Genomic DNA, 11,909 nt, shown 5'->3' on the forward strand with positions numbered 1-11,909 from the left:
TTTGGCATTCTGTAAGTAGAGGCTAAAAAACAATACACTACTAATTATAAAATATCTTGGTTCCCTAAGGGATCACGACCATCTCTTCCTGAAGTATGATGAAAGAGAAGTTTGAGGCAAGTATCCCACAGGGCCAGAAAGAAGGGTCGACTTTCAGCCCCGATTTCGTTATTGGCTTTGGTGGCTCAGGGCAAGTCTTTCCATTCCTGTGAGTCTTGTTTCCTCGTCGTTACTCCGGTCATTCCTACCTCGGTGGATTATTAAGAGATGATGTGTGGGAAAGCACCTAGTGTAATTCCTGGCACACGGTACTGGCTAAAAATAAATACTGAGTCTGACAAACTTGAATGACCAAAGGGCATTTTAGAATGGGTTGTTTTGTTCTGTTCGACATGCTGCATCGACTTACAGATATTCAGCTCTGTTCCATATTTTGGGGTGTGTGTGTGTGTGTGTGTGTGTGTGTGTGTGTGTGTGTGTGTGTTGGGGAGGGATGAAGGAAAAGAGGACAAAAATCCAAGGCCTCCTGATGGACTTTTCCCGCTTCTTGGCCATTTAGTGAATTTCCTGTAAGTAGCATGTCTTTATTTTTTATCTCGTAGTGTAATTTTGGATCGGAAAGGCTCCGAGAGGTGAGGGTAGGATCTTTTGTTTCGCAAAAGCCATTTTCCAGGTCAGCCTAAAAAGATGCACACCTCCGACAGACAGCCACAGCTGGCACGTTTCTGAGAGAAATGCCGAGAAATGCTGGGTGGTCAGGCTTGGCAGAGAGCTACCCCCCCCCAAGTTCCTCAGACCCTGGGCATCGAATGAAAAAGACCCCGAAAGTTCCGATGAGAGAAGCAGAAGATAACTGGGGTGAGTGTGAACTACGGTGTGGGTTCTCCAGAGAGGACACAGGGCAAGTGAGAGGTGGCTCTGTGGGCGGGGGGCATGGGAGGAATCACTCAAGACAAAAAGTATGTGAGAGCTGCATTCGGGCGTTGGGAATGAGGGTGTCGGTAATGACTGAGAGAGGGTACCTTTGGCAGCAAGACCCCCAGAGCTGTGACCGGGTCTCACAGACGAGACCTGTGCTATACGAAACGTGGACATCTAAGAAGGCAGAAGCCATTAGGAGGATAGGGCCCCCCCTCACCTGTCATAATGCCCTGCTTGAAGAGAGGACAATTTATTCCAGAAGAATATCATCTCTCTGAGTTCCCAGCCAGTCTCCTGGAGTAAGGAGCTGGGGGAGACTGTGTGCTTTGTACAGGATCGCAGAGAAAGGTGACAGGACTAATTTGAATCACTTCCATTTTAAATCAATCCGGCTCAGTCACATTGGAAAAAAATGGGGCATTCAGAATCTATTTGGAGCTTCAGTAACAATCGCCATTAATCGGTATCTTATTGTGATAAATCTGTGCCTTTATGCCGAGAAGTTTCATAAGGTCAAGCCACATAAAGACACCTACGACGATGAAATCAAGAGCTTGTAATGAAAAGGCATATTTTGACTCGATATCTTTCTTTGGTTTTCAAAATAGTATGACCATTTTCTCCTTCAAATGGCTTTTTACATACACTCTTTCTTTCTGAGATTCAAATTATGCTTTTTAGATCCATTTACTGTGTTCCATAGTTTTCTTATTTTGTTTCTGTATTTTCTATTCTTTTTGGTTTCTGCTTTTACCTGAATTTTTTATTTTCCACTGATCTACCTTCCAGTCACTTATCCGCTCTTCCGCTGTGTCAGATCTGCTTCTAAACCTCACATCGAGGTCTTAATTTCAATTACTGCCATTTTTGATGCTAGCATTTGCATTTGATTCTTTTATTTATTTATTTTTTAACATCTAGATTCCAGTTCTCGGGTGAAATTTTCAATCTTACCTAAGTCTGATAACTCCAAAAATTAGGTCACATGAATGTCTGTTTTTATTTTATGCTTTAACCTTTATACTGTTTCCATATGCCTGTTACTTTTGTTCAATTGCGGATGGGTTGAATGTGGTAGATCACCTTAATCCAATCAGAGAGTGAGCTGATTTGTGGCTGGGCTTCAGTTTTTATAAAGTTCTAGATGTTGTTTATCCCTGCTTCTAGGGTACAGCCCTCTAGGGGTCCCCACTGAAAGCCCGGGGTGTTTGCTGAGGCCACTCTTGGTAAAACCAAGGGTACAGTATTTGTCTTGTTTTTACCATGTGACTCTAGAAAACTCTGCTTTTATCGTGTAGTTGTTTGTTTAATCACTTTCTCTAGAGCCTAGAGCAGCATAAGAATTCAACCAATGTCTTGAGGGGAAAAACCATCTGTGTCTCCCTTCTTGATAGAGCTTGGCCTCCAGATTCTTGGCTGCCTTGGTCGACCCAAACTCTAATATTTCTCTCTCTTGCCCCATGATATTGCTAAAGACTCCTGGCTCCTAACAGCAGCCATTCGCCAACATTCTCAGCCTCTTGTTTTTTACTGAGAATCAGCAAATGCTCCATGGGGGAAACACCTTAAAGAATGTCCACTGATCGCTCTGAGATGCCCTTAACGCCCCAGATGTTGCCTTTGCAACTCACTAATGACCTCGAGCCAAAAGCCTCTCCTTCTCCTGGGGAGTCTGCTGCAAATACTTAATTATAATTGAAGGTCAAAGTCAGGCTTGCGACGCCGTCAAATTACATGTGCGTAATGTTTACAAATTTGAAATCCAGTATTTTTCTTCTTCCTCTTTGTCTTCACCACTGGGTTTCCCTTGTACCATTAATTGGCATAACATGGACATACAAAGAACAAGCTACAAAGTTGGCAATTTCAGCTCAGCCCTTGTTCAAATAGACCAGGGTCTGGCCAGAGCTTTTGTCTAGTTAGTCTAACTCCACAGCCACACCCCAGATAGCCCAGAAATGCAGGCCACGGACCCCACACCGATGCTCCTAACATGACTGCTCAGTCTCCTTCCTCTGCTTTGTCTGCGGCCTGCTTAGCTCTGAGTCCTGCTCTGTGTCCCATCACCAGCCAAACTGTCACTCTTAGGACACTAGCTTAGTGTCCTAATGTTGTGTCCAGAATAACCAGACCCAACTTGAGTGCTCTTAACCAGGAGACAGTTTATTAGCCGGCGGCTGTCCTTGCAAAGGAGCAGCCTCGAATTGCCAAGATACAAGGTTTTTAAGCCCCAAATCCCATTCCTCATTCTGTCTTAAACACAAAGGTCCATCTTTCTCCAATTCATTACCTGTCAACCCACTGGTCAGGTGTGCAAGCGGGAAGTACAGAAGCAGAAAGCTTGTTGTTAGAATGTTATGTTCCTATGGGTGATTGCCTATGTTCCCATGGGCAATAGCCAGTGTTCCCATGGGCGATGGCCAAACAGTAATTTTCAGCTTATATACAATTGATTATTTTTCATGCCACGCAAGCAAGCAGGGTTACACAGGCTAAAACTGGCAGTTAGCGTATGAGCTCATTGTTACAAGTTTCATGATTAACAGAATGTGGTTAGGGGTTCCAGAAACTAGGCCTAAGTTATAAACTTCCTTTGTCCAGCTTCAGGTTTTAATTATTCTTTAACCCTTTCACATTTCAGCGGGCTATTACACTAAGTGTCCTTAGTGTCCTTAGTGTCTCCAGTTTAATCCATGGTGTTCTCAAATGATATTGGATTGGTCACCTCATGGATTGGACTCATCAAATCTTATTAAGCTTGTGAAAAAGATAAGTTTCTAGGCTTTGGCCGTAAATTCTGAATCACAGTTGGTCTGAGATGAACTCCGACAATTTGTATTTTTAGTAAGCACCCCAGGATCACCCCAAAACATCGCAGAGTATTCAGGATATCCTACCCTGGCTTGTACTCCCGGGCCTTGTACTTCGGCAGTGGCCAATTTCACCAGCTCTCAGGTCTGCCCTGAGAGTTTAACTAATGTGTTTTCGTTGTTGTTGTTTTGTTTGGGGGTTTTGTTTTGTTTTGTTTTTTACATGATCCCTGCCCTCTGGGGAAAAATAATCAGAAGATCATTTAGAATTATCTCCCTTAAAGGCAATGAGGACACAGCCCATTTATCCATGGTAGGTGGCAGGATGGAGGATTATGTGACATTTCGTCTTTGCTACTCTTGGACTCAGAATATTTAGAATGGGAGGTTCAACTCAGAAACACCTGCCCTCGATTGCACCCCCCGTGGCAGTCTGGAGAACCCCTTCTCGTCCAATACACTTAGTCGCGTCACGTCTTAAGCTATTACTCAGAACATTTCTAGTCTTCGTTTTACACTTAGGACCGTGAGCCAAGCCAAGAAGGCATTTTTGCGTTCCCCCGTCTGCTCCCGACCAGTACTGGAGGGACGTCAGCCTGCAAGTCGAGGGGATGTTATTTAGGGTGGCCTGAGGGGTAATAAGGAGGATTAATGGGATGAAATTGAGCAAAGGAAAATTTAAAGCAAACATCAGGAACATTTTCCGAAGATTGAGATCAATGATCCCGCGGAATTCGGATCCCAGGGGAGCTCGTAGGAGCCCTATTACTCGAATCAGTTCAAACCAGACTGGACCGAATATTTGAATATAATCCCACCTTGGCAGAGAGTAAACCTGTGATGGCTGGAAGACGGAAAAAATGACCTAATAGGTCTTTTCCATCCCTGACTTCTATGAGTCATCCAATGTATGCTGTCGTGCGTCACACAGCCGGCCAGACCCGGGTCGTTCGCTATACATTTCAGCCACAAAATCCTCAGATTCTGACGGTGCCGCTACCTCAGCACAGGCTGAGGGCTCCTTGGGGATTTCTGGTTAGTTTATAATCAATTAAATATCAGAAATGAAGGCAGAAGTCAGTCAGGAGCGGAGGGTGGTGAGTAATTGAGTTCTTTCTCATGCCCTGTGGGAGGCTCACGCTCAGCCCTGTGCAGACAGAAAGCTTTCCACTGCCTTGTCGTCTGGAACACCGCCCCTCGGGCCTGGCGGGCCCACGGGCTGTGCTGGGGACCTGCCTCCCGCCGCTGCTCTGGGCCTGCGGTGGCCTCTGCCGCAGCCACTAACCTTCGACCGCCTTCCCGTAAAGCTCTTTCCTCCCAGGTCCCTGCCAAGGGGACCCGGCACGCAGGAGCACCGCTCCAGGACTGCCAGCTGACGCAAGTCCCGAGCGTTTTCTTAAACAGTGTCGCTGTCTTAGCCGCAGCTTTCTGCTGCAAACACAAGCAGAGGGGGACACCTACAACCCACGCGAGCAGAACTTCTGCGCATCGACGGGGAGGGGGCCCAGGACCCACGAGAACTTTCCTTCTTGCCTGCGCCCCGCCTCGTCCCTCTTTCCAGAGGCTGCAGAGAGAAATGCACAGAGGCCATGACCAGACCCCAGGCCACTTCTCTAGGCCCTTCTAGGTGTTTCCTTGCCATTTCCCAGTCAGTCAAACCTGCAGAGGGGAGGGCGAAGCGAACGCGGCGTCCGAGGCCTCGCAGAGCCCGGTGAGCATGGCATCTGCCCTGGGCCCGAGCCACACGACCTTGTCCCTCCCTCTCCCGAAGCCCCAGCCTCCCCAGCTGCCGGTGGCTGGACAGCGCCGGGGGGAGGGAGCAGAAAGGAAGGCTGGCGACTGGTGCCGATGCGGGCTCGGGTCTCACGTTAGCTACACCCGACCTTAGCCACCCACTGGCCTCCCTGCCACCGAGGAGCGGCGGGCGGCATCCGCTGTCCTCCGTTGTGCATTTCTCCTCTCTCGCGTGTCGCTTTCTGTAACCTCGAGTCCACCCTAAACGCGCCTTGTGACGCGGTTTTGCCAGGCGCACGGGAAGTACGGGGGAGGCACAGAGCCCGGCCCGGGACTGCGACACCCACGGCGTCCGCTGGAGCATCCGTTCGACTCATCTCCTGAGCTGGCCTCCAGGTTGGGGCTTTTCATCTTCTGCCTTTCAGAGCGTCCCTGGCTATTATTCTAAGCCCTTCCAGCAGGTAGGGGGAGAAGGAGACGGATTTGACCAGAAACCCGTCTGATATCACCGCCCGAACAAACTTTAAACCCCTGTACTGTGCACTTGCCCCAGACGGTGTGTTTCTGCGTTAACTAGAAATTCTGCCTTTCTGGAGTGAAGCTTCTGCCCTGGGTGGGGGTTCCTTGGTGCGGCCAAGTTGGGGATGTCATGGGGTCCAGGTTCGTTTCCCACCTCCTTCCCCTGCCATTTCTTCCTTGGTGCCTTTGCTTTCAAACAGGCTGAGATGGGAAGGGAGGACTTGGAGGACTCGGTCACCTGTCCTCTCGCCGGCTCGCTGGTTGACCTTTTCCTGTATCGTCCCTCCTGTTCATTAACCAGAGTTAAGTGCCGCCCTGACCCAGAACCCAAGGCTCCTGCTCACTTATTTTGGTTCCTTCAGATAGTTCTTGAATCCATGGAAGCTTTGGGTTAGGAGCAACTTAAAAAAAAAAACAGTCAGAAAACCTGGACGTCACTGAAGTCCTTACCCCACTTTGTTCCAAGTAAAAGGGCCGAGAGAGAACCTTCGAGTCCTTAACCCGCTTCACCCCTTTCCCTGAATGAGACAAAGAAGATACCTAAAGGGGTTACGTTGCTGCCCAAAGTCCCACTGCGTAGGGAATTAGGATGAATTCTGGTCCGACGCGAAGCCCGCTCTCTTTCGTTTATTCTCAATTACAAGTAAATTCTCACTTAACATCATCGATAGGTTCTTGGAAGCTGCAACTTTAAGCAAAATGTCATTTAAGGAAAACTGTTACCACAGGCCCATTCATATAAACAAAAATTAAGTCCCTGTGGCCTGGCCGCTAAAACATCACCGAACTTCTAAACAAAGACCCCAAACATTTCTAAAATGAAACACTGCGTTCCACGCATGCATTTCAGAAAGACGAATGAAAACAAGCACGAGAGTTGTTCTCCAGGCCTCTGACTCCCTGTTCTGGGTCTCGGTGGCTGGAGTGTCTCCCAGCAGCTCCGGGCGCCAGGCAGGACCTGCCCTGGACAGGACACCACTCACACCCACCCACAGTCACGCGGACTCACACCCATCCACTGTCACGCGGACTCACACCTATCCACTGTCACCCACCCACTGTCACGCGGACTCACACCCATCCACTGTCACCCACCCACTTGTCAGCGTCGACACGCCGTGCCCCCAATGTGTACATCTTTGGGACAAGGGAGGACACCGGAGTCCCCAGAGAAAACCCGCCCAGACGTGGGGGGATGTGCCAGCTTCACACAGACAGTGGCCTCGGCCGTTTCCACATCAGTGTCGGGGGGGAATGGCGTCGAGTGACGGGACAGGCTGTACTCGGGGAAAAGCGGGGCGCAGGGCTAGGGCGCGAACTTTGAGCAAAACGTGGCAGCATTTAGAGAAAAGGTTTGTGCAGAAATGTCCTTGGAGGGCAATCTTTTACGAGCCTGTCCTCGGAGGGTCTTTTGTGAACGCGTCAGAGACATATGGATTACGAACATTTAAAATCCATATGGGCTGAGGAATGGAGACAGGGGAAAGATCTTGGCGAACACGTTTGCTTTCTTAATATATGTGCATGCGTGTGTCTATAGATGTCTATATATTATCAAATTTAAAACGTTTGAAAAGCAATCCCAGGCCTTACAGCTGAAACCACGGGGCGGTTCATCCGTCCGCACTAATAGGCCCCAATCCTTCTGTTGTGTGGTCTTTCCATCCCAAGGGTTAGGACCCCCTAAGTCCGTTATACTTCATCCTGAGTTTTGCCTGTTTTATCCATTTTTAAGGTAGGGATAGAGAGAGTAAACCTCACCCTCCCAAACAGGAACCCAGCTCCCAGGAGTCAGCATTTAGCCGAATGGCGTCATCGTATTTTAAAGGGGTTGAAGTCTACTTATAAATAAATGGGGCTATCCCGGTGCTTTTGTAATGCACATCATGAAAAATGAACAGTCAGCTTAAAATAGATTTTCTTTTACTGCCAAGTGCGTTATGTGAAAAATGCACCCCATCTGGCAGGTTGTGTGGTCGCGTGGATGGAGCTCAGATAAGGGGGCCGTCCTTGGTTCAGAGGACGCCATGCAGACCCTGATCTCTGTCGGGACGTGTGCCACAATCCACCCAGGAATCCGCGACGGGATGGGCCAGCATTGCTTCCTGACACCCACGAAGTAACCTTCCTTCCAACATGGCAGCCGGCACTCGTGAGCCTGGAGTTGACTTCACCTCTGCCCCACCGTCTCTCTCTGTTTTCAGTGTACCCAGATCGAGAACCTGCGTTGGGTCAGTCTACACCGGGCAGCCTGGCGTCCATCATTTCGCAATAGCTGACACCTCCTGGGGGCCTTTACTATGCATTTTTTTGCTCAAGCTGAACTTCAAACTAGCTCCTTACGAGTCTTTAATTTCGGCCCTTGTAACTTCGCTCATTCACTCTTGAAGCTGACACATCCTTCCGCTCTTTCCCCATGAATTCATACCCATCATGTCCTTCGAGGTCCACAACGATGTCCACTTTCTTAAAGATGTCACCAATAACCCTATCCAAATGCAACGATCACATCCGTGGAGCAGGGGTTCACTCATATTCTCAAGTTTTTTCCTCTCTGGCTTTCCTCGTTCCTTCTTATTTAAGACACCTCCTTGTGGGAGGGGCTGGCAACTATATATAACAACATAACATGGCTGCTAATCTGAGTCCTTCGGCTAAGTGATTGGACACGTCTTGAAATGTCTTAGTTTCCTTTCTAGGGAACACTCTCTAGGACTATCTATCTACCTGTCTTGATTACTAGTCCCACCGGAACTCTGTTCATTAACTACCTCACCCCGGCTACACTGTTAACCCATAACTGGTCAGAGCTTGGAGAATCCTGAGTATTTTCATTTTAGTAGAGGATCTTCGAAGAAGCCAGAATTACCTGCGGCCTTTAACTGGAGTCACCTCACCCATACACTATGTCACCCAATTAGGCCCTATTTATGGCCAAAGCCTAGAGCCATTCCCCATTCCCGGCTCAGTACTGTCCAGTCTGCTCTGTGCTTTGCCCTCTTGGGAGTGATATGGTGGTTACAATGTCTGATTCATGATGCAGAAAGAACTGTCTTTTCATCTTGATTTCAAATTCAGGCGTTGGCACTTACTAGTGTGATTTAACTCTGTCGGAAACTCAGTTTCCGCACCTGCAAAATGGGGCTAATAATAGTATCCTGTGCTTAGTATGTTCTTAAGAACATTATTTGAAATAGTGCATGTGAAGTATTAGCCCAGAACTTGGTAAAGAATCCATGAATTTTCGTCATTATTATTATTATTATTATTCTGAATCCTATTTTCAATATTGTGTTCACCCATCAAATCTGACAAATTGGTAGGTTTTTCTTTTGAGATTTGACTCTAGGCTCTCCTCTAGATTTCGATCCTCTTTTATAATGTGGTTTTATATCGCCCTCTGTCCTGATGGAGGTGGCTTTCTTGCCTTGGTCTGCCCTCGGCTTCTGCGTCCCCTGCTGTGGTATTATTCTATGTCCACTCAGGAGAGGAAAAGGTCAGGATTCAGGGGACAAAGCTCTAATGGGGGGACAGCAAGAACCTTCCTATGTGATGGGTGATATATTGGGCAGGACGCCTGACTCAGGTTACCTAAAGAATCATCTCTTGGATCGCTCTGCGGACCACTGCCCATGGCAGGTTCTGTCTGGCACAGTGCTACGCATACAACAGGCAGTAATTAAAGTTCATGGAGGGAGTGGGGACCAGACTAAAGAAAATGGCGGCGAACGTATTCCCATGGACCTTTATGTTAAAATCGTTACTTGGGAGTTCGTCCTGCATCTGGAATTCTCCTGAACTGGCCACCGTCATAAGGAGAGTGTGACCCGTTCTCAACTAACAGTCAGTCAGAGCCAACAAGACTTTTCAATTTCCTCCCGTGGATGCCAGAGAGAAGTTTGAGGGAAGGGTGGGCAGGTGGGCCAATCCCGGGGCTTCTAGCTCAGTGCCCAGGGTACGTCAGAGCAGATAAGCTGGTAGGGCCTGGGGAAAACTCATAACCAAGAAGGAGACTGAGGTGGAGGGACCATCTCGAGCGTCAGCACAAAAGGGCAAGTTCAAGATGACGGCGGGTAGAGGAGGTAAAATGGTAGCACCAAAGGTAAGATGGGGAGAGATAAAATTAGAAAGTGGGCTATAAACAAAGCAAAGACACGGACGCCTCGTACTTATTAGGGGCTGATAATGAGATGAAGGCGGTTTGGCCATTTCAAAATTCAGGGCTGGCCGAAACTTTGAATTAATAGTCTACTGAAAGCCGTTATTCGAGAGTTGCGAACTCAATGCTGCTGCAGAGAGCTCTCCCTGCTCTTGCTCTCTATCTTAGCACGTTAAGCACATGGCCTAAAACAAAGCTCAGCACGCAGATTACACATCACGTACATAGCGTCTTCACATCCGGAAACTGCGAACGCGTTACTTACCTGGCCGAAGGGACCTCGCAGGTGTGATCTGGGATCTTGAGACGAAGAGATGCTTCTGGATCATCCAGATGGGCCCAGGGTAATCTGAGGGTCCTTTTAAGTGAAAGAGACAGGACAACGAGTGAGGGAGAGATACGGAGATGCTACATCGCTAGCCTCGAAGACAGAAGGGGGACCACGAGCCAAGGAACGCAGGTGGCCACTAGCAGCTGGAAAAGGCAAGAAGATGAATCCCCTCTCAGAGCCTCCAGGAGGAACCCCTTTGCCAATGCTTTGGCCCGTTTTGGCTTCCTGGCCTCCAAAACTGTAAGATAATGAGCTGCGTTATTTGAAGCCACTAAATGTATGATAATTTGTTACAGCGTCAGTGGAAAACTAACACAGTTGTGCTGCTACTGTTACCTAAGGACTAGTTTTTTTGTTGTTTTGTTTTGTTTTGTTTTGTTGTTTTTTTTTTGTTTTCCAGTTTGGCACTTAGGGTGAAATTTTTCTTTTAGGTAATGCCGTCACCTATTAAAAAAAAGAAACTTTATATTTTGTAGTTTTAACTGTTTTTTCTGTAGAAAATATTAATGAAGAGATACAGGCATGTCTTTCCACTCGTTATTCTCTTTAAAAATAATAATTAAAAACGTCTTTAAAATCCCTAATTATTTTAAACAGCTTTGTCTTTTCCCTGATTATGTCCGGACGCATAGTTAGATGGCCTCTTTCAACTAGTACTGTGTTTTTACCTTAGAGCCAAAAGTCCTTGTGCTTTTGAAAAAAGTTTATAAAAACCAATCTTCTGTCCATCGCTCTAAAGGAAAAGTGTTTCTTATGCTACTCAAATGGCAGATATCGTTTTGCCATTTCTCAGGCCATTTTTCTTTTTGATTCTCTCAGTGAGAGAAAAGAAGGCAATGCCTTGGAGAAGAAAATGGTGACTCTGTATCCTTCATTTGTCTTCCCACTATTTCCAAATATTTGTATCTCGGGACACCTTTAATTCTCAAGAAAGACTCTCTCCTTCTTCCCCAATCTATTTTTCTCTACCTGTATTCTCCCATAGACTTCTTCCAAAAGCTTGTCTCATAAATTTATCTTTTTTATCTGGTCTCATAAATTTATCTTACCATGGCTTAAAATGAAACCAACAAACATATAACCAATTCCTTTCACTAGATCCTGTTTCTGTCTCTAAATAGTCACCTCTTTCTTTTCTCTCTTTACTTCTATACGACATTTCTGATTCCTTACCTTTTAGTCATGCCTCAGTTATGGCAAACTGGATCCTATAGCAACTGCTCCACTGAAATTATTTTTGTAAAAGTCATAGATGACTTGACTGTTATCCCTCAGAACACTGAAACTTAAAATTTCAAGTCAAAATACAATATGTAGATATCATTGTCAGTGCTGCTGAGGCTGTGATAAGTAGCTATTCTCAAAATTGTACGCGAAATTTATGAGAACATTCATCGAAGATTTTCTAATGGCAAAATTTTAGAAACAAACCAAA

At 46.8% G+C, this 11,909-nt stretch overlaps 2 long non-coding RNA genes across 3 annotated transcripts in view; one reads left to right on the top strand and one right to left on the bottom strand.

The window, feature by feature from the left end:
• The first annotated feature begins 381 nt into the window (after positions 1-381).
• Positions 382-11,909, top strand: part of LOC111743765 — an 18,208-nt gene continuing 6,680 nt past the window's right edge. For both annotated transcript variants that reach the window (XR_002781865.1, XR_002781864.1), the window contains exons 1-2: positions 382-569; positions 663-858. This is a non-coding gene — a long non-coding RNA (uncharacterized LOC111743765). The remainder of the gene's footprint in view (positions 570-662; positions 859-11,909) is intronic.
• LOC111743766 overlaps positions 3,454-11,909 on the bottom strand; it is a 23,379-nt gene continuing 14,923 nt past the window's right edge. Inside the window, exons 3-4 of the long non-coding RNA XR_002781866.1 lie at positions 10,409-10,501; positions 3,454-6,672 (exon numbers count right to left, since the gene is read on the bottom strand). This is a non-coding gene — a long non-coding RNA (uncharacterized LOC111743766). The remainder of the gene's footprint in view (positions 6,673-10,408; positions 10,502-11,909) is intronic.

The sequence above is a fragment of the Pteropus vampyrus genome, unplaced genomic scaffold (assembly GCF_000151845.1).
Source record: "Pteropus vampyrus isolate Shadow unplaced genomic scaffold, Pvam_2.0 Scaffold121, whole genome shotgun sequence".
Lineage (NCBI taxonomy): Eukaryota > Metazoa > Chordata > Mammalia > Chiroptera > Pteropodidae > Pteropus > Pteropus vampyrus.